This window comes from Dermacentor silvarum, chromosome 5 (genome assembly GCF_013339745.2).
Source record: "Dermacentor silvarum isolate Dsil-2018 chromosome 5, BIME_Dsil_1.4, whole genome shotgun sequence".
In the NCBI taxonomy this organism is placed as follows: domain Eukaryota; kingdom Metazoa; phylum Arthropoda; class Arachnida; order Ixodida; family Ixodidae; genus Dermacentor; species Dermacentor silvarum.
Window position 1 is genome coordinate 135306459 of NC_051158.1, and position 27715 is coordinate 135334173.

The 27715-nt window shown below is 48.0% G+C and overlaps 1 long non-coding RNA gene across 2 annotated transcripts in view; it reads left to right on the forward strand.

Moving 5' to 3' along the window:
• LOC125946019 (uncharacterized) overlaps nucleotides 1-18495 on the forward strand; it is a 34393-nt gene extending 15898 nt beyond the window's left edge. The window contains exons 1-3 of one of the 2 annotated variants that reach the window (XR_007467320.1): nucleotides 11903-11995; nucleotides 12131-12265; nucleotides 18252-18495. This is a non-coding gene — a long non-coding RNA (uncharacterized LOC125946019). Of the gene's footprint in view, nucleotides 1-11902; nucleotides 11996-12130; nucleotides 12266-18251 lie in introns of those variants that run through there. The other variant, XR_007467321.1, reaches the window with a different exon arrangement.
• Nucleotides 18496-27715: the final 9220 nt, after the last annotated feature.

The window sequence follows — 27715 nt, forward strand, 5'->3', positions numbered from 1 at the left end:
TGACATTCAAGTGTATGGTGCCCTGTATCTGCATTTTGGACGTCGCCATTGGAAATTACAAATAAAACTTGAGCGTACCAGATGTTACACTGAGTGATATTGTGAACAAACATTAGGAAGGAATGGGAAGCAATATTGCTATCTACTATTCAAAGATGATGTTGATACCTCGATGTAGTGGGACGGACGCATAGGCTGCCTCTGGTTGATCTGAGGACGACGACGTGCCTTGTTTGCTGTCAGCTGGCTTCCACGTTGGCCAGTTCTTGCTACCCCTTGTAGATACACGTTGTAAATAGTTTGGCTGCTGTGCTTCCACGTAACATTTATTTGATGGAGGTGCTGGGTATTTCTTCTTACGACGGAGCTTCGAAGCGGACGCCACCTCGAATCTACCGCCATTCCTCCAGGCGATGACACGTTGCTGCCAGCTACGCCTGCGACTACTACCCAGTTGATCGTCCTCTAATAGCCCCGCCATCCCGGGACCTTTTCCGGGGCAAGCAGCATTGACATGGATGAGTGGCTCAGTATGTGAGCGTGTCAGTAAACAGAATGGCGGGGATCCAACTATAATGCTGACCAACGTCATATCTTATCTCGGCGGAACCCCTCGCGTCTGGTTTCGGAGCCACGAGGACGATCTCCCCAGCTGAGACACATTCAAGCAACAGCTCCGTGACCTTTTCGGCAACCCGTTTGGTCGACAACTTGCCGCCAAGAAACAACGTATCCAGACGTCCACTGAAATGTACTTGTCGTACACACAGGACGTGCCGGCCTTGTGTCTACAAGCTGACCACAAGATGTCCGAGGCTGACAAGGTGGGCCATATTTTGAAGTATCGCAGACGACACGTTCTATCTGCTCGTCTTCACCAACGTGACCAACGTGACCACCGTTGACAGTGTCATGAAAGAGTGCCATCGTCTCGAGCAAGCGAAATGTCGGCGCATCTCGCCTCAGTTCGAGCGTCTACCGAATACCACTGCAACGTCGTCCAGCGCGGCAATTCCTTGTCAGCCATCCACATCAGACGACGTGACATGCGTCGTCCGCCGAAAACTCGAGGCCGCATATCCGACTTCTTATAAACCTACGGTATCAGAGACCTCCAGGCCGGTCCCCGCAGGGGCGTCTGCGTCCGCAGGCATTTGTTATGTTGCGACACCACGTACCTGAGCACATGAGGGTTGGACCCTCCCGCGTCTAACTGTCCGCGGCTTAGCCGTGTCCGGGGAAAGGGGGATCCTGGGGGTTGAGCCGATGCCGGGCGTTAGGACCTTTACGGCCCCTCGGCGAAGGCAACACACCCCTTTGGCTTCAGCTTCACGTAGATGGCACTCCCGGACTGACCCATCAGGGAGATATCGGTAGTTGCCTTTTCTTATCCTCCTCTCCAACCTTCGTCTTTCTCTCTCACCTTCAATATTTCCTGTCTCCTCCTCTCTTCTATATTACTTCCGATCTCCTTGGCAGCGAGACTTAACCCTGTGTGAGTAGCCAAACTAGGTTATTTCATATACAGTTATAGTGGCAGCGTACAGCTGGCGTCTGCGGGACCTCTGTTTACAGGCCCTGCAGCGTCCCCTTTTAGGACTCTACGGTGGGTGGCTGGCGTTGCTGCCGAAAACTTCACATTTACCTGTGGCTAGTTCCTTCCCCCCACTCCCTGATCGCCCTCAGAGAAGAGGGCGCACCGATGAAGTCTTCCAGTTTTTGGTCGCTAGAGAGAAACGTTCCCCCGATTCCATGTGATTCACTCAGAAAAAAACAAACAAACCAATGCGAACAGTTTGACCATTCCTAGTTTCAATGTCTCGGTCTGAAGTTTTTGGTACAGGTTATAAAGCATGGAGAATGGCGAGCGCTGATCTCCTCTTGGAGCTCCGAGACAATAAACAAAATGAAAAGCTGCCCAAGCTAGTATCATTTAGAGAGACCCAAGTAACAGTAACTACACACAGTACCATGAATACCACCCGTGGCGTAGTCTCAGATGATGATCTGTTGGGGCTGACTGAGGCTGAACTCTGGAGGGCTTCAGTGATCAGAATGTCACCAACGTTAAGCGAACTAAGATGAGGCGTGACGGTAAAGAAATCCAGAACAAGCATCTGATACTTTCAACTCAAGTGTTCTGCCCGAGTCCATCGAGCCCGGGTACATCAAGCTTCGTGTTAGGCCATACGTGCCAAATCCTCTTCGATGTTTCAAATGCCAGCGGTTCGGCCATAGTTCCCAAAACTGCCGAGGTCGCCAGAGGTGTGCGAAATGCAGTGCTCATGAACACTCGTCTGAGTCTTGTGAAAGCTCTCTACATTGTGTCAACTGTGATGGGGAGCACGCCGCATACTCGCGGTCGTGCGCTTCCTGGAAAAAAGAAAAGAAAATAGTGACAATTAAAGTAAATGAAAATATATTTTTCATGGAGGCACGCAGGCGGGTATCGTACCTGCCGAAAACCAGCTTTGCCGAATTGGCGCGTCAGGGGGCAGCGCCACAACGGCCTCCGGTAGCTGTCTGGCACACGCGTATAGTGAACCGGCGGTGACGCCATCCGCCCTCTCGGCGGGTGCAGCCAGTGCTGCTCCGCCATCCAAGAAGGGTCTATCAACCTCCGGGCTGGTGGGCTCCAAGGTCTCGTTTTTTGAGGCGGGGCTTTCAAAGCAAACACAGCACTCGCAAGAGCGCGTGTACACCGCTCGCAAGAGGACATGGACAACAACATGCGTGAGGGCGCAGCCAGCGCCCAAGGAGCGGTGCGATTCTATCGACCGCTGTAAAGAAGAAAAATCTCGTGTCACGGCGCCTGGAAAAGGTCCGTGATCTAACATTGCCTTTTTGAACACACAGCATAAAACAACATCCAAATGGACACACAAATCCTACAATGGAATGTGAGAGGACTTCTCCATAATCTCGACGATATCACAGAACCAATCCATAAATATAGGCCAAAAGTGCTGCGTGTACAGGAAATACATTCAAAACACCCACAAACAAACTTCCTCAGACAGTACGGAATCTTCCCGAAGGACCGTGACGACGCTGTTACCCCGTCCTGTGGAGTAGCAATAATTGTAGACAAGTATGTTGCTTGCCAGAACCTTTCTCTTCAGACACCCCTTGAGGCGGTGTCTGTGCCAGCAATTCTCTTTACCAAATTAACAAAAATCTGTTGCATTTACATACCGCCTCATTACCAACTTTGCAAAACAGATTTCTACAAGCTGACTGACCAGCTCCCGGAGCCCTATATTATGACTGGCAATTTTAACGCTCACAGTATTTTGTGGGGAGACTCCCGGTGTAATGCCAGGGTCGACTCATTGAAAACTTTGTGGTAATAATCTGGTGTGTGCCTCTTTAATAAAAAAGGGCCCACCTATATTACAATATCCACAATAATTCATACTCTTCTATAGATTTAGCAATTGGCACTGCGAGCTTCCTTCCTTACATAGAGTGGAATGTTGTCAAGAACCCAGTTGGCAGCGACCACTTCCCTGTAATTCTTTATTAATACAAGAACATGACAGTCCACCCCATGCCCCCTATTGCAAGATAACATCACCTGACTGGAAAGGTTTTAAAGAGTCAACCTACTTAACACAAGATTTTATCCACGATTTTAGTATTGATGACGCAGTAGCTATTTTACTGGTTTTCTACTCGATGCAGCTCAAAAATCCATTCCACAAACAAAAGGTTTCTCATGTAAAAGACAGGTCCCCTGGTGGAATGAGGAGTGCAGATTGGCACGAAAGAAACAAAACAAAGCGTGGGGAGTACTGCGTCGCTCTCCGACTTCGGAAAGTCTTATCGAAATTACACTGGTAAAATCACAGGGAAGGCATACGCGGCGACAGACAAGGAGGGCTAGCTGGGAGAATTTTCTCTCTGGCATAACATAACACTCCAGAGCCCAAAGTATGGAATGGCCTAAAAAAGCTAAAGGGGCAGAAAATCCACCGATTGCCTTTAGTTGACGACCAAGGGAATACCTTGGAAGACCAGGCCAACGCTCTAGGCGAACACTTTCAGTATGCATCAAGCTCAATGCATTACTCAAAATCATCCCTAAATATAAACAAGTAGCTCAACTTAAGTCACTGGATCGTAAATGCTAACCGAATGAGCAATACAATAGTCCTTGTATTATTGGCTAGTTGAGAGTTGCCTTGAGCGTATGCAGTAGCTCTGCACCGGGAGCTGACAGAATCATGTATGACATGATTAAAAACCTACACACTGACACACAGATGACACTTCTGGGACTTTTCCACTCTATCTGGGCTGCCGAATACCTCCCATCTTCATGAAAAGAAGCGATTGTTGTCCCTGTATTGAAGCAAGGTAAAGACCCTTCCTCGGCGGCAAGTTATCGTCCGATAGCTCTCACAAGTTGCCTTTGTAAGCTTTTGAAAAAATGATTCATCGACAACTCATACATGTTCTTGAACTGAACAAAATGCTTGATCCCTATGAGTGTGGCTTTAGAGAAGTGTGGTCCACAACTGATCATCTTGTGCGCACTGAATTAAATATCCGTGACGCATTTGTACATAAACAGTTTTTCTTGTCGATATTCCTCAATACGCAAAAGGCGTACGACACAACTTGGCGCTACGGAATTTTGCGAGACTTGTAGGGAATGGGCATCTGTGGAAATATGCTAAACATAATAGAAAGCTATATGTCTAATCGTACCTTCCGCGGGAAAATCGGCGATGTATTGTCGCGTCAATTTATACAGGAAACTGGTGTACCCCAAGGAGGTGTGCTCAGCTGCACACTGCTTATTGTGAAGGTGAACACGCTTCGTGCTTTATTACCACCAGCTATTTTTTATTCCGTCTACGTAGACGACATACCAATAGGTTTCAATCCTGCAACCTTACAGTGTGCAAGAGAAGTGCAACAGTGCTTGAACAAAGTGTCCAAATAGCGGACGGAAATGGATTCAAAAGGAACTCGCACAAAAGTTATTGTGTTCTTTTTACAAGAAAGAGTTCTGATTCCAGATCCTTGTGTAGAACTGTATGGACAGCAAATACCTGTGAACAAAGAACACAAGTTTTTAAGCATCATACTTGACCGTAAGCTTACTTTCATTCCCCACATAAGATATCTCAAAGCGAAATGCCTAAAAACAATGACCCTTATGAAGATACTATCTCACACTACATGGGGTAGTGACAGGAAGTATTTATTGAACCTTTACAAGAGTCTCATTCGATCTCGACTAAATTATGGTGCTGTAGTATACCACTCTGCCGTCCCAAGCGCGCTAAAGATGCTAGATCCTGCTCACGATCTGGGTATCCGCCTGGCCACCGGCGCTTTCAGAACAAGCCTTATTGAAAGCTTATACGTAGAATCAAATGAATGGTCACCCTGTCTCTAGAGATCATACATCAGTTTCACCTGTTTTCTCAAAGTACACTCTAATCAGGAACGTCCGTGTTCTATAACCGTTAATGATTTGACGTGTGCAACACTTTCTCGTAATCGACCCTCTGTCAGACGGCCTTTCTCACTGCGTGTGAGAGAACTGAGCGAAGAAATGAATGTTCCACTTCTAGAGCATCGCCTAATGCCTGCAGGTAGGCTGTTACCGTATTCTTTGTAGAGGTCAGAAAGCACGCTCCGGAGTTCGAAATCGCAATTCATCTCTGTGAACTCCAATAGAAGTACTCTTGCTCTGAATTCTACACCGACGCGTCAAAATCACATGCTGGCGTATCTTACGCGGCTGTCGGTCCAACTTTCTCTGAATCAGACGTTTTGGACAGCCATACAAGTATCCTTACTGCAGAAGCCTATGGAGCACTGTCTGCGGTTAAGCACATTAATAAATTTAGAAAACACAAGGCAATAATATTAGAGGCTCCTTAAGTGTCGTAAAAGCACTAATTTCCTTAAGAAAACACAAAAACCCTGTTCTAATTGAGCATACTTGTGCAATATTTATTCATATGGTAGACATGTGAAAGTACGCTGGGTTCCTGGCCATAGATGTATTGAGGGTAACGTTCGAGTAGACCAAATGGCCACATCAGTTACATCGCAGGCTATTAACCCTACAGCTGCTATTCCTGCAACAGATTTGAAGCCTTTCCAGTGAAAGAAACTGCGAAGCTACTGGCAAGTTTGTGGGACGCTGAAAGAAGTAATAAGCTCCCCTTGATAAAGCCACAGATAGGTTTCTGGCCCTCCGCAACGAAAACACGGCGAACTGATGTCCTATTGTGTCAGCTCAGAATAGGACACACATATGGCACCCACAGTTTTTTGCTGAGTGCCGATGAACCACCAATCTGTGGCATATGTGGTGAGAGGCTGACCGTCCTCCATGTCCTCCTGCAGTGTCGGGAAGCCGAAACAGAGAGAAGGAAAAATTTCCCCGTAGCATAGCGCTATCATATCCCTCTCCATCCCATTATGTTTATTGGTCAAAAACCGCTTTTTAACACCAAATCAGTCCTCGCTTTCGTGAACGATGTTGTGCTACATGTTATTTGCTCAATAAGTTCGTAGCGCATCCTCTCTCCAGAGGATGCCGCTGTGATAGTTATTTATAGCACATGCGACCAGGTCCTTGTGTTTCAAGGGCTCTGTTTAGGCAGTAGTGCTTCTTGCCAATTACTTCATCTGAAATATTTTGTATATCGTATCATTCTTTCTCAATGCATTTTTCACTTTCATAGTACATCATAATAGTCATAGTCATAATTTTACCTATCTTTGGCTTTTTACATGTAGATTTTACGCACTTTACAGCGACTATTATCAGGCCCCTTTACAGCGACGTCTCATGTACTTGTCAGAATTCATCACTCCACTACGAACTCACTAAAACTGGCATGGCGCTCTTTGGTCATACCTGGCCCTTGCCCCACTAAACTCCAACGATCATCATCACCTCCACACCGGCTGTCTCGTTGATCGAGGCCGTTGTTCGCCAGCAATTTGCGAACCTTGACTTCTTCTCTACCGTCTGCGTCATGAACACTCCAGACGCCGACCAAGTCTCCGCGGACAGCCCTCGCTGCCGACCGCACGCGCTTCATCGATCTAGAAATCCGTCGGAATGGAGAACAGCGGATGGAGAAGCCTATCTGTTTCCGCGCGGCCAAACTGGACACATTGCTCGCTATTGCCGCAGCCAGTGGCCCTCTCAGCCCTCGAGCCCATTTCCCACTAACTCTGGTCCCTTCCGTACATCCAAACCCCTGTCCACCATGCACCAAATCCTCTGCACCCAATGTCCCCGAGGAAGGTACCCGCTACTCCCATTCGCTGCTGACGCATCACCGTCCATCTCGTTCGCCGACTCGCCGCCGTTCCCCTTCGCTGTCCTTAGCCGTCGCTTAAAAATAGCCTGCGCAGCCTCTGGAGGTGAAGCTGCTCTGTCAACCTTGATCCAAAATCCTCTCTTGTCCTTACGTGCCTATCGGAACATTCTTAAAGTCCACGTGGACGGCGCCCCTGTCCGAGCTTTGGTTGATACTGGGGCGCACATCTCCGTCATGAGCGCCAGTTTTCGTCGTCGCAAGAAGAAGATCCTTACAACCCTCACGACCCGAGTCGTACGTGTCGCTGACGGTGCGACGGTCGCTGTTGTTGGGATGTGCACAGCTCAAGTTACCGTTGCTCGTCACCAGGAGGCTGCTATATTTACGGTCCTCGCGCAATGCCCGCAGGGCCTTATACTTGGCAGTGATTTTCTTTCTACCATTTCCGCTTTCATTGATTGCTTCACCGGTGTACTACGCCTTGAACTGCCTCGCCTCTGTGAACCCAGTGACCAATTTCCTTCGTCTCGCTTACACTGCAGCGACTTTGTTCGCCTAAATCTAAAACCGTGACGTACGTCGAATTGCCATGTTCGCTAGCTGTTCCGAATGGCGCCTACTACGTGGCGCCTTTTAGTGACGTCCTGCTCACGCACGGTGTCGCTGCACCCTACACAGTCCTGAGCATTACCGCAAACCGAGCCAGCCTTCCAATTGTGAATTTTGGCTTTATAAAGCAAGTACTACCCCAGGGGTTTTCCGTAGCCCACCTTTTTCCGCTGCAAGACTTTCAACTAGAAGCTTCTTCACTGGATGCTACATGTATCGAGAAGGGAACTCTGACGTCGACAACTTGTGGCGGCGGCGAAATTCGCAGCATGATCGCCAATGACCTTCCGCCTGAGCACACTGAAGACGTATTCTCGAGTCGTATCGCGATATTTTCGACTTCGATAATCGGCCTTTGGGCCAGAAGTCCGTAGTCGCGCATCGGATACACACAGGCGATGCCAGCCCTGTTCACCGACGCCCCTATCGTGTGTCGGCGTCTGAGCGAAGCGTCATCCAACAGGAAGTCAACAAGATGCTTGCTAAGGATATAAGGATATTATCGAGCCATCCTCCATTCCCAGGGATTCCCCTATTCCAGTTAAGAAGGATGGATCGTGGCGCTGTCGTGTGGACCATCGCCACCTCAACAACATTACAAAGAAAGACGCTTACCCGTTGCCGCGAATTGATGATGCTCTCGATGGTCTGTATGGTGCCGCTTAGTTCTCACCTATCGACCTTCGATCTGGATATGGCAGATTGCTGTGGACCCAATGTCCCAAGAGAAAACAGCTTTTGTAACTCCTCATGGGCTTTACCTGTTCAAAGTCATGCCTTTTGTTCTGTGTAATGCCGCAGCCACATTAGGGCGAATGATGGGCTCTGCTTCATTGGTTCAAGTGGTATACATGCTTGTGTCACTTAGACGATCAAATTGTGTTTTGGCCTACGTTTGATACACACCTCGAACGCCTCTCAGCGATTCTTGACGTGTTCCGCCGTGACAGACTTCGGCTGAATTCTTCGAAGTGCCGTATTGGTCATCGCCGCATTTCGATACATGGTCATATTGTGGGCGCTGCCGGCGTACAACCGGACCCGGAGAAGATTCGAGCCGTGATAGAATTCCCTGTTCGCAAGTCTGCCAAAGATGTTCGCAGCTTTGTGGGGCCCTGCTCCTATTTTCGCCGTTTTGTGAAGAACTTTGCAGTGATTGCCAAACAGCTAGCTGATAGATATTCTTAAACAAGACGTCCATTTTACCTGGGGTCCTGCGCAAACCGCTGCTTTCTCCGAGTTCACCCTCCTCACAGCGCCTTTCATTTTGGCCCACTTTGACCCATCAGCCTAATCCGAAGTACGCACTGACGCGAGTGGTTATGGAATAGGCGCTGTCTTTGCCCAACGTCAACATGGCGCGAACTGCGTAATCGCTTATGCCAGCAGGCTGCTGTCCGCATCGGAGCGCAATTACTCAACCACAGAACGTAAGCGCCTCACTCTTGTATGGGCAGTTGCAAAATTTCGCCCTTATCTGTTCGGCCGAGCGTTCACTGTAGTTCCCAACCACCATACCCCCTGTTGGCTCGCCTCTTTGAAAGATCCTACAGGCAGACTCACTCGATGAGCACTGCGCCTTCATGAGTATACCTACGCGGCCGTATACAAGACCTGCACAAAGATGCGGATTGTTTGTCCCACGACCCTGTGGCCTACTGTGACTCTTCGTGCACTGATTCCCTCGATTGCGCCTTTCCCTGAGCCAGTTGCTTAGCATCGCCGGTGAAAACAGTCAGGATGCCTCCATACGCGAAATCATCGAGGGTCTGGAATCCTGACCCAGTGACGCCTCTGTGCGCATGTTTACTCCGAAGGATGGTACCTTATATCGGTGTAACGTGTACTCAGACGGCCCTGACCTTCTCCTAGTTATTTCATCGCACCTGCGCTGCACAGTTCTCCATGAGCTTCACGACGACCCAACAGCTGGCCACCTTGTGTTACTCGAAAACGTGACCGCGTGCGCCGTCACTTCTATCGGCCTCTCCTAGCCCACTCATTGCGCCGTTATGCCAGCGCCTGCGAGCTCTGTGAACGCCGAACAAAACCGTCTACGCTTCCTGCTGGATATCTTCAACCCATCGACGTCCCACCTGAGCCCTTCTTCCGTGACGGTTCGGACCTTCTCACACCCTTTCCCACATCTGCTTCAGGAAACAAATGGGTTGCCGTAGCTACTGATTACGCGACGCGCTACGCAATGACACGAGTGCGGGCGACCAGCTGTGCTACAGACGGGGCGGACTTTCTCCCCCGTAATGTAATTCTAGTAAACGGTGACCCACGTCAATTGCTGACTGACCGAGGCCGTACCTTCCTGTTGAAAGTTATCAACGATATCCTGCGCTCCTAATCCACGCAGCACACGCTCACCACGTCCTACCATCCCCAAACGAACGGGCTCACCGAGCGCTTGAATCGGACCTCAACATATATGTTTTCCCAGTACGTGTCGGCTGACCACTGTGATTGGGACCATGCACTACCATACGTGACGTTCGCATATAATTCGTGTCGTCGCGACACTGCTGGATACTCTCCATTTTGCATTTGTTCGGGCGTGAACCAACTTTATGGTTGGGCACATTTCTTCCTGCCCGTGCAACTTCGACTAGCGATTATGCACGCGACGCCATTGCCCGGGCTGATTACGCGCGGCAGATAGCCTGTAGAAGAGTCGTTGCTTCCCAAGACGCTCAAAAGCGCCTTCACGACCTGCGACACCGCGACGAACGTTTTTCTCCGGGTGCCCTCGTGCTGATTTAGATCCTCTCCCGACGTGTGGTACTTTTTGTGGCATGTTTCGGCAGTAGCTAGCGTATGCAATACGGTCCTGTACAAAGGGTTGGGGGCCAGAGACAGCATTTTCTTAACTTTGTGTGCCAACCAAAACTTGCTCTTGCTATGTTAAAATGTCTGATGGAATGTACTGCTTTGTCTAGGGATTTATGCGAAGGTAGGCATTATGTACTTTCATTTTCAGCAGTTGATCACCACACCGTGTGCATTTGATGTTCTGCACATATTAGAGTACCAGCTTCCACCTAATTCTGTGAATAATTTCTTGTATTGTTGTGATGAAGTGTGTCTTTGGAATGTGTTTTTTTTATGTGTGTAATAAGTCATACTTGTGCGAGTTGCCTAATAGGCTGGTAAAGAATTAGTAGCCACTTGGCCATGCAGCAGCCAAATTCACTAGAAGGCCATGCATGTTCTGTAAACATTCCTTGAAAGGGACACTAAAATGAAACATGAAATCAGCTTAGGCTTATTAATTCTTCGAAACATCTGTTATAAATATCTCGATAATAAGTTCCTTAACAGGAAGCGAAGGTCAAAGTTCTATTTTTTGAATTTCATGCTGAAACCCCAACTGTGGTACATAAGCGTGGCGTTGCGAATTTCAAACTTTTTTTGTACTTGGGCCGCCTTGGCTCAGTAAAAGTCTCCAAAACTTTCCATATTCAGTCTTTCGCTCCTTTAGAACATCATGTAGTTAATTCTTACCGATATAGAATTAACTAGGTCCTAGCTTATGCCGTCAAAAGCCATGACGTCACGGTGTGCTGGTGCAGAAACTTCGGGGCAGTCATGCCAGCTATCTCTTGTTTTTGCACCTTTTCTCGCTTACGAAGCGTCTTCTCGCAGTAAGAGTGGTATTGTAGAAATGTAATTTACTAATACATAATAAATCATCTTTCTCTTTAGTGCCCCTTTCAACATAGTGAGTGACTGGAAGTTTCCGCACTTCACTGTTACAAATATAATGCAATATACATAGAAGGTGGTGGTTATGGTCGTGTAGCCGCCAATTTCACTGGTGAGTCATGCGTGTTCTGTAAACGTGCTTTTAAGCCTAGGGAGATATTTGTGAATGAAAGCTACTCCTCTTTGTTCTTACAATTTGTGTGATGTACAGGCGGTCAGCACGGCCACACAGCCACCAATTTCACTGGAAATTCATGCGTGTTCTGTAAGCGTGCTTTTAAGCCTAGGGAGATATTTGTGAATGAAATCTGCTGCTCTTTGTTGCTACAATTTTTGTGATGTACAGGTGGTCGGTACGGCCACGCAGCCACCAAGTTCAGTGGCAAGTCATGCGTGTTCTGTAAACGTGCTTTTACGCATAGGGAGATATTTGTGAATGTAAGCTGCTGCTCTTTGTTCCTACAATTTGTGTGATGTACAGGTGGTCGGTACGGCCACGCCGCCACCAGGTTCACTGGCGAGTCATGCGTGTTCTGTAAACGTGCTTTTAAGCCTAGGGAGATATTTGTGAATGAAAGCTACTGCTCTTTGTTGCTAGAATTTGTGTGATGTACAGGCGGTCGGCACGGCCACACAGCCACCAAGTTCACTGGCAATGATGATGATGATTGTTGTGGTTTATTGGCGCAAGGGCCAGATGTGGCCAAAGAGCGCCAAGACGATGGTAATGGCTTGTTAGTGGTAGACGAATAGGGAATTATATGAACATTAGATGTGGCATGGCTGTAAAGGGGCCTAAATCAATCGCTGTAAAGTGCGTAAAATCTATACGTAATAAGATTATGGCAATGACTGATTATGTGTACTGTAGACGTGAACAATGCATTGCGAAGGAATGATACGATACGAATTACAAAATATTAAAGATAGAAGAATTGGCAAGAAGCACAAGTGCCTAAACAGAGCTCTGGAAACAAGGGCCTGCAGGCATGTGCTATAAGAAAAAACTATCACAGCAACATCCTCTGGAAAGAGGATGCGCTACGAACTTATTGGGCTAATAACATGTAGCACAACATCTTTCAAGAATGCAAGGACTGTGTTGGTGTTAAAGAGCGGTTCTTCACCAAGAAACATAGCGGGATGCAGAGGGACACAATAGCGATATGCGAGAGGAAAATGTTTCTTTCTGTTTCGGCTTCCCGGCACTCCAAGAGGACGTGGAGGACGGTGAGCCTCTCGCCACATCTACCACATGTTGGAGGATCATTACCATTCAATAGAAAATTGTGAGTGCCATATGTGTGTCCTATTCTGAGACGACAGAATAGGACATCAATTCGTCGTGTTTTAGTTGTACAGGGCCAGAACCCTAACTGTGGCCTAATCATGTGGAGCTTATTATTTACTTCGGCGTCCCACAAGCGTTGCCAGTGGTTTCGCAGTTTCGTTCGCAAAAAAGGCTTGAGATCTGTGGCAGGAATAGCAGCGGTAAGATTACTAGCTTGAGATGTAACTGATGTGGCCACTTTGTCTGCTAGTTCATTACCCTCAATGCCCCTATGACCAGGAACCCAGCATATTGTGACATGTCTACCAGATGAATAAATATTGCACAAGTACGTGTAAAGCTCAATAAAAACAGGATTTTTGTGCATTCTTACAGACATTAGTGCCTTTATGACACTTAAGGAGTCTGAAAATTATTGCATTTTGTAGTTTTAATTTCTGAATGTGTTTAACCGCAGACAGCACTGCATAGGCTTCTGCAGTAAAGATGCTTGTATAAGGATTCAATACGTCCGATTCAGAGAAAGATGGACCGATTGCCGCGTAAGATACGCCAGCATGCGACTTTGACGCGTCGGTGTAGAATTCAGAGCAAGAGTATTTCGATTGGAGTTCACGGAAATGCATTGCGATTTCGAGTTCATGAGCGTGCTTTGTGACCTCTACAAAGGATATATCACATTCTATGACCTGCCACTCCCAGGGCAGTAATAGCTTACCTGGAGGCATTAGACAGTGTTCAAGGCGTGGGACATCCATTTCAACGCCAAGCTCCCTCACACGCAGTGAAAAAGGCTGTCTCACAGAGGGTCGATTATGGAAAAGTGTAGTACACGTCAAATCGTTAATGGTGTTATAACACGGATGTTCATGATTAGAGGGTACTTTGAGGAAATATGTGAAACTGGTGTATGATCTCTGCAGATGGAGTGACCATTCATTCGATTCTACATATAAGCTTTCAATAGGGCTTGTTCTGAAAGCGCCGGTGGCCAGGCGGATACCTAGATGGTGAACGGGATCTAGGATCTTTAGTGCGCTTGGGGCGGTAGAGTGATATACTACAGCCCCATAATCTAGTCGCGAACAGATCAGACTCTTATAAAGGTTCAATAGACACTTCCTGTCGCTGCCCCATGTTGTGTGAGATATAATCTTCATTAGGTTCATGGTTTTTAGGCATTTCGCCTTGAGATATTTTATCTGGGGAATGAAGGTAAGCTTAGAGTCAAGTATTATGCCTAAAAACGTGTGTTCTTTTTTCACAGGTATTTGCTCTCCGCACAGTCCTACACAAGGATCTGGGATCAAGCCTCTATTTTTTGTGAAAAGAACACAAGAACTTTTGTGAGGGTTTACTTTGAACCCGTTTTCGTCTGCCCACTTAGACACTTTGTTCAACCCCTGCTGTACCTGTCTCTCGCACACGGCGAGGTTACAGGACTTGAAGCCCATTTGTATATCGTCCACGTAGATGGAATAAAAATAGCTGGTGGTAGTGAAGCTCGAAGTGTGTTCATTTTGACGATAAAGAGCGTGCAACTGAGCACGCCTCTCTGGGGCACACCAGTTTCCTGTATAAATGGCCGCGACAGTGCGTTACCTATTTTAACCCGGAATGTGCGGTTGTGTAGGTAGCTTTCAATGATGGTTAACATATTACCGCGGATTCCCATTGCCGACAGATCGCGTAGGATTCCGTAACGCCAGGTTGTATCGTACACCTTTTCCATATCGAGAAACACGGATAAGAAATATTGTTTATGTATGAAGGCATCACGAATATTTGCTTCGATGCGCACGAGATGGTCGGTTGTAGACCGTCCTTCTCTGAAGCCGCACTGATATGGATAAAGAATTTTGTTTGACTCAAGGAAGTGTAAAAGGCGACGGTTTATCATTTTTTCAAAGAGTTTGCAAATACAACTCGTGAGGGCTATTGGGCGGTAACTTGTTACTAATGTGGGGTCTTTACCTTGTTTCAAAATTGGAACCACAAGGGATTCTTTCCATGCAGTAGGTAGGTACCCGGCAGCCCATATAGCATTGAAAAGTGCGAGTAGCGTTATTTGAGTTTCACTGTGGATGTGTTTGATCATGTCGTACATGATCCTGTCAGGTCCAGGAGCAGAGCTACGACATGCAGTCAAGGAGGCTCTCAATTCGACGATGTTGAAAGGCATGTTATAAGTTTCGTTCTGTCGGCATTTGCGGTCAATAGTCTTGCGTTCTGCGATTTGTTTGTGTTTGAGGAATGCCTCGGAGTAATTATTCGAACTAGATACGCGCTCAAAGTGTTCGCCAAGAGCGTGAGCTTGGTCTTCCAAGCTGTTCGCTTCGTCGTTCACTAGCGGCAACGGATGGATTTCTTTTCCCTTTAGCCTCATTAGCCTGTCCCATACTTTTGCCTCTTGAGTATACAAATTGATACCTGAGAGAAACCTCTCCCAACTTGCCCTCTTTGCCTGTCTTCGCGTCCTTCTTCCCTGGGGCTTAACATGTTTAAATTCTGTTAGATTTTCAGCTGTAGGACATTCACGTAGTTTGCCCCAAGCTTTACTTTGTCTCCTCAGTGCCTGTCAGCAATCGTCATTCCACCAGGGGACCCGTCTTTTGAATGAAGTGCCATTTGTTTGAGGAATGAACTTCTCAGCGGCGTCAATGATAAAAGCAGTAAAATATGATACGGCATGATCTATAGTAAAATTATCCATAAAATCACGTGATAAATACGTAGATTCCCTAAAGCATTCCCAGTCAGCTGAGGCCAGTTTCCAGCGAGGGACATGGAGAAGAGAGTCATGTTCGGTTACTAAGTTTATGGTTACTGGGAAATGATCACTTCCAAATGGATTTTTAATTACACGCCATTCTAAATCAGGGAAAGGTGAGACAGGTCTATTGACGAATATGAACTATGGTGGATATTGTAATACGTTGGTTCGTTCTTATTAAAGAGGCACGCACCGGAGTTAACAAGGAAGTTTTCAATGAGTCGACCTCTCGCGTCACATCGCGAGTCTCCCCAAAGAGTATCATGAGCATTAAAATCACCAGTGATAATGTATGGTTAGGGGAGCTGGTCGATGAGGCTGTAAAATTCTGTTTTACTGAGGTGATGGTTGGGTGCTATGTAAATGGAGCAAATCGTTATAAGCTTGTTAAATAAAATTGCTCGCACAGATACAGCTTCGAGAGGCGTGTGGAGGGCAAACTGTTGGCAAGCAACAGACTTATTTACAGCTATGGCTACACCTCCGGACAAGGCAGAAGCGTTGTCACGATCTTTACGGAAAATGGCATATTGCTTGAGAACGTTGGACTGTGTAGGTCTTAAGTCTGTTTCTTGGACACACAGCACCTTCGGATGAAATTTATATATGAGTTCTGTGATGTCGTCGAGGTTACGAAGTGGTCCTCTGACGTTCCACTGTAGAATCTGTGTGGCCATGTTGCAGACAATGTTTGTGCTGTGTCTCGTGTAAAAACACTAACTTACAGAGCCCTTGTCGGGCCCTTGATGCGGGATTTTTCTTTTTTGGAGCGGTCGAGAGATTCTCGCCGCTCCTTTGGCGCTGGCTGCGCCGTCTGGCTGCAAGATGTGTCCATCGGCTCTTGTGGAGCGCTGGACACCCGCTGTTGAGAGCGGTTTGTTCGCAATGAAGGCCTCGTCTCGAGAGACAAAACCTTGGAGGCCACCAGCACGGAGGTGGATGGCCCCTTCTGCTGGGGTGGCGGAGCAGCGCCAGCTGCAGTCGCCGAGGGGGCAGATGGCTTTACCGCCGGCTCACTACGCGTGGGCCGGACAGCATCCGGAAGCCGCTGCGACGCTGCCCCCGGACGCGTCACATCGGCAAAGCTGGTTTTAGACAGGTAGGTCACCCGCCTTCGTGCCTCTTTGAAAGTTATGTTTTCTTTTACCTTAATTGTCACTATTTCCTTTTCTTTTTTCCAGGATGGGCACGACCGCGAGTATGCGGCGTGCTCCCCATCACAGTTAACACAATGTAGAGAACTTTCACAAGACTCAGAGGAGTGTTCGTGAGCACTGCATTTCGCACAAGTTTGGCGGCCTCGGCAGTTCTGCGAACTATGGCCGAACCGCTGGCATTTGAAACATCGAAGGGGATTTGGCACATATGGCCTAACACGAAGCTTGATGTACCCGGCCTCGATGGACTCGGGCAGGACACTTGAGTTGAAAGTAAGTATTAGATGCTTGGTCAGGAGTTCTTTCCCATCTCGCCTCATTTTAATCCGTTTAACATTGATGACATTCTGATCACTGAAACCCTCAAGGAGTTCAGCCTCACTCAGCTGCAACAGGTCATCATCTGAGACCACGCCACGGGTGGTATTCATAGTACGGTGTGGGGTTACTGTTAATTGGGCATCTCCAAATGACACTAGATTGGGCAGTTTCTCGTATTGTTTGAGATCACGGAGTTCCAAGAGGAGATCCCTCTTGCCATCCTAGATGCTTTGTAGCCTGGTCCAAAAATATCAGTCAAAGACTTTGAAACAAGGAAAGGTGACATTGATCGTACCGATTTGTCTGAGCTTGCAGAGTGAATAACAGGAAATCAGGGGAAATTCTGTGTTTGTTGTCCAAAAAACTGGAACACATCTTCGGTGCGCCCTCTTTTCAGACGGCGATCAGGGAGTAGGGGGAATTGTTCAGACATAGGTATGGAGTTTTTCGGCAGCGACGCCAGCCACCCACAATAGAGCCCAACGAGGGGACGCTGCAGGACCTGGAGAAGACAGGTCCTGCAAAACGCCAGCTGTACGCCACTACTATAACCAGATACGTATCACCAAGGGTGGTTATAACACACAAGGTTAACCCTCTCCACCAGGAATGTTGGAAGTAAATGGAAGAGTAAGGACTACAGGAAAGATTAAAGGTGAGCGAGAAAGACGAAGATTGAAGAGAAGGACAGGAAAAGGCGACTGCCGATTTCCCCCGGGTGGGTCAGTCCGGGGGTGCCGTCTACGTGAAGCCGAGGCCGAAGAGGTGTGTTGCTTCCGCCGGGGGGCCATAAAGGTCCGAACACCCGGCATCGGCTCAACCCCCAGGATCCCCTTTTCCCCGGACACGGCTAAGCCGCGCACGGTTACACGCGGGAGGATCCAACCCTCGTGTGCTCGGGTCCGTGGTGTCGCAACACACCAAACGCTTGCTGACGCACACGTCCCTGCGGGGTTCACTGGCCAGTCATGCGTGTTCTGTAAACGTGCTTTTAAGCCTAGGGAGATATTTGTGAATGAAAGCTGTTGCTCTTTGTTGCTACAATTTGTGTGATGTACAGGTGGTCGGTACGGCCACGCAACCACCAGGTTCACTGGCGAGTCATGCATGTTCTGTAAACGTGCGTTTAAGCCTAGGGAGATATTTGTGAATGAAAGCTACTGCTCTTTGTTGTTACAATTTGTGTGATGTACAGGCGGTCGGCACGGCCACGCAGCCACCAAGTTCAGTGGCAAGTCATGCGTGTTTTGTAAACGTGCTTTTACGCATAGGGAGATATTTGTGAATGAAAGCTGCTGCTCTTTGTTGCTAGAATTTGTGTGATGTGCAGGTGATCGGTACGGCCACGCAGCCACCAGGTTCACTGGCGAGTCGTGCGTGTTCTGTAAACGTGCTTTTAAGCCTAGGGAGATATTTGTGAATGAAAGCTGCTGCTCTTTGTTGCTAGAATTTGTGTGATGTGCAGGTGGTCGGTACGGCCACGCAGCCACCAGGTTCACTGGCGAGTCGTGCGTGTTCTGTAAACGTGCTTTTAAGCCTAGGGAGATATTTGTCAATGAAAGCTGCTGCTCTGTTGCTAGAATTTGTGTGATGTGCAGGTGGTCGGTACGGCCACGCAGCCACCAGGTTCACTGGCGAGTCGTGCGTGTTCTGTAAACGTTCTTTTAAGCCTAGGGAGATATTTGTGAATGAAAGGTGCTGCTCTTTGTTGCTAGAACTTGTGTGATGTGCAGGTGGTCGCTCCGGCCACGCAGCCACCAGGTTCACTGGCGAGTCGTGCGTGTTCTGTAAACGTGCTTTTAAAAAAGCCTAGGGAGATATTTGTGAATGAAAGCTGCTGCTCTTTGTTGCTAGGATTTGTGTGATGTGCAGGTGGTCGGTACGGCCACGCAGCCACCAGGTTCACTGGCGAGTCGTGCGTGTTCTGTAAACGTGCTTTTAAGCCTAGGGAGATATTTGTGAATGAAAGCTGCTGCTCTTTGTTGCTAGAATTTGTGTGATGTGCAGGTGGTCGGTACGGCCACGCAGCCACCAGGTTCACTGGCGAGTCATGCGTGTTCTGTAAACGTGCTTTTAAGACTACGGGGGAGTGACTGGTGCTGAACCTGACAACTGGTCACCCTCAGGTCGGATCTACCGGCGCGGGAGGAGTCTGTTGCGTCCCGAATCGTCCGGGGGCATTATTTGATTGTTTCCCATCGAGACAGTGCCCGACACCGACGACACGGGCAAACAAGCGCCCAACTCGGCAGTGCGCATTCTTTGGGTGCTTCCGGATGCCAACTCCTTCCCTTCATCAGAGGCGCCTACCTGGCGACGCGGCCCGACACAGGCAGTGACGTGATGACAAAGAAGCTCACTTAGGAGCGACCGACCACAACCGCCACCCTTCGTTAGAAGTGAAGATTAGCGCGAAGGCCATTCTCCCGACCCTGGCAAGAAGACCGTCGGAAGGCAAGAAACTAAGTCACCGACTTTCGTGGAAGGAGTGAGAACCCCCTGTTTCCGGATTGACTCGTCCTTGTTTCGAAGCTGCAACATTAGAGGCGGAGTTCAGTGAACAATACGACCCCTCTGATTGGGCGCATCAAGGTCATCTGATTCCCTAGTCGGGCAACTAGGGAATACGAATGTTTTGTAAGGAGACACCTTGGGTGCAGCGGTGGTGTCCTGACGTGTTCGGATATGTGCTCAGACATGTAGTGAGCTGAGACTTTCAAAGTGCTCCCCCATGGAGTGTGCTTCCACATCTGGAGCCACTTTATATATTTAGAACAAACCCTTTTTTCTCTCGCTCTTACTCCGGGACGTACTCATCCCTCTGGCTGAAGGATCACCGGCCTAAACGCTACCCGAGTCCCGACATTAGCCGCTTCACTTGTTGTGCCAACGGGCAGCGCTTTCCCTCTTATCGCTTCGGCTGCCATTCCGTTCGTCTGCTCCTGCCGTTCTCTGCCCATGTGCACGCTTTGCTTTCTACTGTGCGCTGCAGCATTTTGTTTCTGTGTCGGCAAGTTCTTCTTTCTTCTTTCTGGGGTTTTACGTGCCAAAACCAGTTCTGATTATGAGGCACGCCGTAGTGGAGGGCTCCGGATTAATTTTTACCACCTGGGGTTCTTTAACGTGCACTACAACGCAAGCACACTGGCGTTTTCGCATTTCGCCTCCGTGGAAATGCGGCCGCCGCGGCTGGCATTCGATCCCGCGACCTCGTGCTCAGCAGTGCAACGCCTTAGCTGCCTGAGCAACCCCGGCGGGTTGTGTCGGCCAGTGCTCTAGCGATGTCTGAAAAACGGAAGAAAGGCCACAAAACGTTATGTGCGGCTCTGGTAAGCCAACGTGACAAGCGACAGCAGGGCCTCTTTTTTCCGCTTCCAGGAGAATGAAAGGTGAGCACGCTTTTTATGCAGATAGTTAACGAACAGTCGCTAACCTTATCGAAATGGCTATAAGACGAAAGGAAGGGCATTCCCTGCGCGGTACATTTCTCTGTGGTGTGCAAATACATTGAAGCTACCTATAGACAGCAGCTCCCGAGTCGAGTGAGTTCTAGCTGACCCGCTGACGCAAATTTCGCTTCGTTATATCTCGCCGACTGCTGTTCGCTTTATGGAATAAAAAAACTGATAACTCATCTTTGCTGAAGATGCTTGAATGCTTGCTGCACGGACGAGGGAGTTAAGTTAGAGAACATTGTGCTTTGCTGTTCTTTGTTAGACATTGCAAGTCAGATCTTCACAAGGTGCGGAAACCAATTGAAGGAGCGCTGCGCTAGTGCAGAAACCACTGCAAGCGCTGTTTTCTTCGCGTTGTCTTCTACGGTGCCGGGTGTATTTTACGTTACGCAGACAAATGTGTTGCCAAAGAAAAATTAAAAAAGAAAACGCCTGCTTGTCTGTTCTTTTTTTATCAAATATTCATGTACGATCTTCGCAGTTGTGAACTGACAACTAGGCAGACGATCAGATTTTGTTCAGAACGAGCGAATTTACCTTCGTGTCGAGTTGCGCTGGCACGCAGTGCGTACGAAGGTGCTTACGTCGGCTCTTTGCGATCTACGTGCTCCGGTGTTCCCGCAAAGTATTGCTCCCCCTGTGCAAAACAAATTCTTCTAGAGTAGGAAATGCTCATAGATCGTTGACCAGTGGCTTACAGCTATTGGAAGATCGTCTTCCAGTAAAAGGTATTCTGCAGAACTAGGAAGACCAGGAGCATACGAAAAGGTTGAACAAACTAATCTCAGTGCCTTATTGACAAGCTAATAAGAAATGCAAGAATCAAAATTATTTAGCTGTAAGAAACTGATCAGTGTTTTCAGACAACTACTGAGAAAGCAGCATTACCAAACCTGTTGCTCCATTATAGTGGCAGTTAAAATGAGAGTTTGGGTTGTTAAATTCTTGTGCCGTATGTTTTTGCATAAATCCCACAACAAAATATAAGAGTTGACGTACATGAAAGCACTGTTTCGCATAAAAAGTGCTGAAATTTGTTCCTGCAATTGCGTTGTGTGAAAGCATAAAACGTATTCCATTTTTTTTACCACACCACAGCTCCAGCACAGACAACTCCACCTCGCCTTTGTTTTGTTATGCGAAATGTGCTGCCTTCAGTCTTTCAACCGGTCTCGCGTAATGCTAATTTAACTGTTGCGACAAACGAATTGCGTTGGTAGGATTGTGTCATGCGAAGTGGTAGGTTTGTCTCATGCAACTTTTCCTATTCCGAAATTGTAAGAAGCTTTATGTATATGCACCTATAGAATGTGCAGTTTGTACTGTAGATGCGAGATACTCAGGTCTGCAATATTCTCTTGTGTATTGTATCTCTTGCTGTAAAAAGTTGCTAATAAAATTGAAAATAAAGCACATTTCACTGCCTGTTATTGTCCTGCCGAAACGCAGTAGCCACGCGCTATGGCATGCTGGCTCACGTATAATAACGAAATAGGGTAAAATTTTAGCAAATACAGATGCGCAGCTGGCGTTTATTCAATACATGAACCACACACGCAAAAGAAAATGGTCATTACAAAAAAAATTCACCAGCCCTTTCCCTGTCGAGAAAATGGGGGTAAGCGAAGCTTTTCGTGTGTGTATCTGACCTTCGTCAGGGTAACGTAAAGTTCACGACATGTCACGGCAATAAAACAAACGTTTTAAACATAAAGGAAGGGCTGACGATTTTCTTTCTTTTTTATCTCTTTCTTTCTTAGTTTCTCTCTTTCTCTATCACTTTATCTTTCTCTCTTTCTTTCTGTCTCTGTTTCTTTCTCTGTCTGTCTTTATCTCTTTCTTTCTAACCCTTCTTTCTCTCTCTCTTTCCTTCCCTCTCTCCTTATTTCTTTCTTTCATTCTATCTCTCTTTATCTCTTTCTTTCTCTCTCTATTTCTTTTTTGTCCCTGGTATGTGCCATTGAGCTTGGACCCTTTCTGCACTATCGCTAGGATCGGCCCACTTTTCAGCGTGGCACCCCCGCCACCACCACCCCACCATCACCGACATTTGTGAGCCTATAAAGCTTCGCTTTAAAAAAAGGGGGTGAAAAAATTTGACACTTTGTAAATTCCAAAGTGTGTTCGGCGAAAGCCTGTGGCCATTCGACTGACTATGCCACGTCTTTTTTTTGTGCATGGCACTCCCAGTGGAATGGGCACAGGCTTTCGCCGAACACACTTTGGAAATTAAAACGTGTTCTTCAATTTTTTTGACAAAGATTGACAAAGTGTGGTTTGAAGTAAACGATGGACTGTTTATTCATGAATTCTTTGTGTCTTTGCTTTAATGCCCCATGAATTACTTATGCTTGGCTGGGTCGACACCTACGATAGCTGCCTTGTGATCACTGAAATGTACTGATATGCACTCGAGATCGTTGGTGGTTGGATATGTATGGATATGCTATGCGCCACTGTTCCATCACGTGATTGCTGAGAGAGTGTGAGGGGGAGAGGTCATAGCTGGCACCGTTCCAGGGCACGGACGGACGGTCGGGCGCCGCGGCTGTAAAATCACGTGATTGCTGAGAGAGTGTAAGGAGAGACGCCACAGCTGGCACCGTTCCAGGGCACGGACGGATGGACGGTCAGATGCCGCGAGTATGAGCCATTAATTGTTTTCGCCTTAAAAAATGACAGCTGTTAAAAGAATGCAGACTGTAGCAGCAAACGGAACTCGTGCTAGTTTCATCTTGCGTCGGCCGAGAAAATCACACACTCGTCGAGCGCATTGCAGACAGACGGGATGGCCGTCTCCCTCTCGCGCATCAGCAAAACCGTTGCCATAACAGCAGGCTTAATTTTGTTTTACTTTTTTTCCTTAGAACCATGGCCTACCAAGCACTGGTGCACGTGACGCAATTCCCGCTTAGCTTGGGGGTATACCAGCTGACATATCCGTGACTAAAGCCCCTTCAAACTACTACCGCTAGCTGTCAGTTAGGTAGCGTCAACCTGCTCTCCCCCTCTTCTTTTTTCCCTCATCTCCAACCGACGAAGGCGGAAATGCCGCCATGGTGTTTCTGCCGGCATTTTCGCCGCCGCCGCTTGATCGTGCGTGTCCTCGGCGACCGCGGAAACAACACGGAACGGCAGAATGGAAGAAAGCAGCGCATAAACTTCCTACCGGAAGCTGCGGAACCGGAAAAAAATGCAATAGTAAACTTGTCGGTAATGCAGTTACACTCAATATGAATGCTGGCAAAGTGCGGAGCAGTGATTCGCCGGTGTTTGGCTTGTCTTTTCCTTGCGTTTATCTCGTTTTATCCTGCGTTTAGCATGTGTTTAGCAATCCGTCATCCGTTTTGACACCTGTGCTAAGGCACAGGTGGGAAACCCCCACGCACATGGAGCCAAACCACCAAGCACATGGAGTCAGAGCCTTTGCTGATGAAGCGCGATTTTAACGAACTTACGTTAATTCATTCTAATATTTTATGAGTATTCCTATATCTTATATAATACTGAATCTGTTAGTTTAATTTTACCAGGTCTTGCGCTGGTATTGGCATGTTTTGACCTTGTTTTGCGCGCTGGTGTTTTCTGAACGTGATGACGGGACACATGACACATTAGACGCCGACAGCCCGGGCCCCTAAAGTGATCAGTACTTAAAAACTGTCAGCTCTTCCACTGGGGAGGAGATGGAAGACCAGCGAAGCTGTACTATGGTGGGAATTATGCATTTGCAATTATGGCTATTAAGATGTGATGGTGTAATTGGTTATTTGAACTATTAAAGTATGAGAAATATATATGATCCGGTGGTTTTCATTTATTTAGTGACCACAGGGACCATGACCTTATGGTCGCTACGGTACACCGCCAAAGGCCGTACGGCAAAGGTTGACACGTTTTCAATAACCCGTCACCAACGCCGCGCGCGTTCGGTACGAACGCGGACAACACGCCGCCGCCGTCGACAACAGTTGTGCGCGTTGTTTGTGTGACCGCACACACCGCTGTCAAAACACTGACAGTGCTAACGCTACGGCAGAAGAAAGCCTTGGCGCAGGGCAAGAAACTGAAGAAAGACGCCGAAGAAAGCGAAGGCAAGACCAGCCAGTCGCAACAATCAAAGCCGACACCCACCGCGAGACGGAAACCCTTTTTCCCGGAAACTACCACCGCTGCCGAGACAGGACTTTAAATTGGTATTTCTTCCGCATCAGGGACTGCTAATGAAAAACCTAACTAGCCCACAACTCGCCGAAGCCGTGATTACAGCCTGCCGAGGTAAAGTAAGTGGCGACAAGTTCCTCCTAAGACTACAACCAGGGTCCAACATATTGATTGTGTCGACGCCGGATGAAACTACGGCAGACCACATCCGTCGCATAACGAGCCTAAACGTTAATGGAAGAATGCATGCCGTTAATGCATACGTGGCCACTAGGGAAGGCACCGGCAAAGGTGTAATACACGGCCTAGCGTCTCACACCCGAAACGCTGATGGCGAATCTTCGAATCCGCACGCAAGGAGTCGAGATATTCAGAGCACGAATGCTCGGCGATACTAAAACCGCAGTCATTACCTTCTACGGATCAATCATACCATGATACGTATATTACATCGGTGGTGAGTTGGCGTGCCACCCGTATAAGAACACTATTCAATTTTGTAACGCGTGCCGACAAACCGGGCACCGTACAGACGTATGCCCACAGCCTGCACTGCCAGTCTGTCGCACATGTGGCACGAAAGAACCCCAGGCGGACCACGAATGGCTCCCCATCTGTGACTCTTGTGGTGGGGAACATTTAACAGGAGACAAGAAATGTAAGAGAAGACTAAAGCCCCAAGCACTCCCCGGTGCCTCCATCAAAACGCGTAATAAGAACCCTTGGAAAGACACACCCAAGCAGCCACCACCAGGACCAAGATGGCTGAGCTCGGATGACTCGGAGGACGAAGAGGAGGAATGGCCTTCGCTGCACAGAAAACACAAGACAAAACCCAGATGTGAATCACGATTGAGATCCCGCACCAGAACATCAAATCCAGCCAACCCGAAGAGTTCCAAAAAGGCATCACGCTCCCGGTCCCGGTCAAGATCGAGCAGAACAGACGAGGACATCGATAACCACCGCCCCAAACCCCACTACCCGCAGCTCAACACTAGGCCCAGGGCTCCAGGGAACAAGCCGGAGAACACAGATCACACAAAGGTGATCTGGACGGGGACGGTCAAAACCGGGGCCCCAAACCCCACTACTCGCAGCTCAACACTAGGCCCAGGGCTCCAGGGAACAAGTCGGAGAATACAGATCACACAAAGGTGAGCTGGACGGGGACGGTCAAAACCGGGGCTCCCATTGCATCAAATCCCGAGTACCAGAGAGTCTTAGCAGAAAATCGCATGCTCAAACAAACCCTAGAAGAAGTGAAACGGGAAATGGCCGCCCTCAGAGGATAGGTTAAACAAACGTCTTAAGTAGAACAACCGAAAACCACAGTAGCGGAAGAAAATATCCCGTCGTCTCAAAATCCGATAGAAGCAATGGTACAGCAAATGATGAAACAAATGCAGGGAATGCAAAATTTCCAGAAACAGTTATATGACGATTTAAAAAATTAAAAGAACAAGTCGACGAGCTAGCCACCAATACAAAACAATTGAATCGTAAGTGTGCAGCAGGTAGCCCAAATGCACCTACCCTTCGAAAAGCCAAAAACGGAGTAGTCTCTGACTCCACGGATGCGGAGGGTGGCACAGGCCATGGCCACTAATCAGGCAAAAACACACAAAATCGTCGAAATTTGGCACTAGAATTGCCGCAGCTTCCAAAAAAAAAGGCGGCGGCCCTACAGTGCTACATTGACAAGGCAATTGTTAAGCCGGACATTATATGCCTGCAAGACATATGACCGTTAAATTGTGCAGCTACCATACACATCACAACCCGGATTATCCCAGGATCGCGACGCTAGTTAGCAAAGGGGTCGCGTCGACCGTTAGGTTCCTTCCTAACGCTCAAACACAACACCATATAGTGGAACTCTTTCCAACAAAGTGAGGACGCGCCAAAACCCAAATAATGATTATCTATAGCCCACCTAAAGAGAGAGGCACGGATTTCGCGCCAATAATTACTCACGCCATGAGAAACTCGGAGAGGAAAGACAGACTAGTTCTCGTGGGAGACTTTAATGATCCACACACGAACTGGGGATACAGAAGAGATACACCCAAGGGCAAATTACTCCTACACGCCGTAGGAAATACAGGCCTACAGCTGGAAACGCTGCCCTCGGCGCCTACTAGGACAGGGAACAGCGTAAGCGCCGACACGTACCCAGACCTCACTTTTTCGCTAAACGTTAGAGATGGTCACTGGCACAACTTACAGGAAAACCTGGGGAGCGACCATTTCATAATACGCTTTTCCACCACCACTGCTAAACTCAAACGCGACCTTGGTTCCGCATGCCTGACGGATTGGTTGGCATATCGCCAGTGCCCAGTTGCCTTAAACCCGCCGGCAAATGCGTAGCAATGGGCGCAGGGCCTTAAAGAGGCCTACGAAGCCTGTACCAAAAAAAATACATTAACGACGGAAAACCCAGTGGTCGACCCGCACCTGCATAATTTGTGGGACCGCAGACGGGGACTCACCAAAAATGGAATCGACGAAGACCTAACATAAAATTAGGAATAAGGATCGCAGAAATATCAGCCCAGGCGAGCGAATACGCACGTAAACTACAAGCAGAAAACTGGGCCCAGTTTACCGATTCCCTTAAGGGGACCCTATCGACAGCGAAAACCTAGGCCATCCTAAGAAGTATGATAGATCCAGAAAACACAAAGACCGCAACTACACGAACCCTCAAAACACTAACCGGCACATACCAAGGCGACAACGACAGATTACTTCAGGAACTTAGGCAGCGATAAATTGGAACAAAAGACCAAGAGTATGTCACGAGCCGTATTCAGGTATAAAAAACGACGCGCTAGATGCCTCTCTAACTGAAGCTGAGCTTTTTGCGACCGCACAAACCCTTAGGAAAAATTCAGCACCAGGGGAAGATAGGGTCACCAATCCCATGC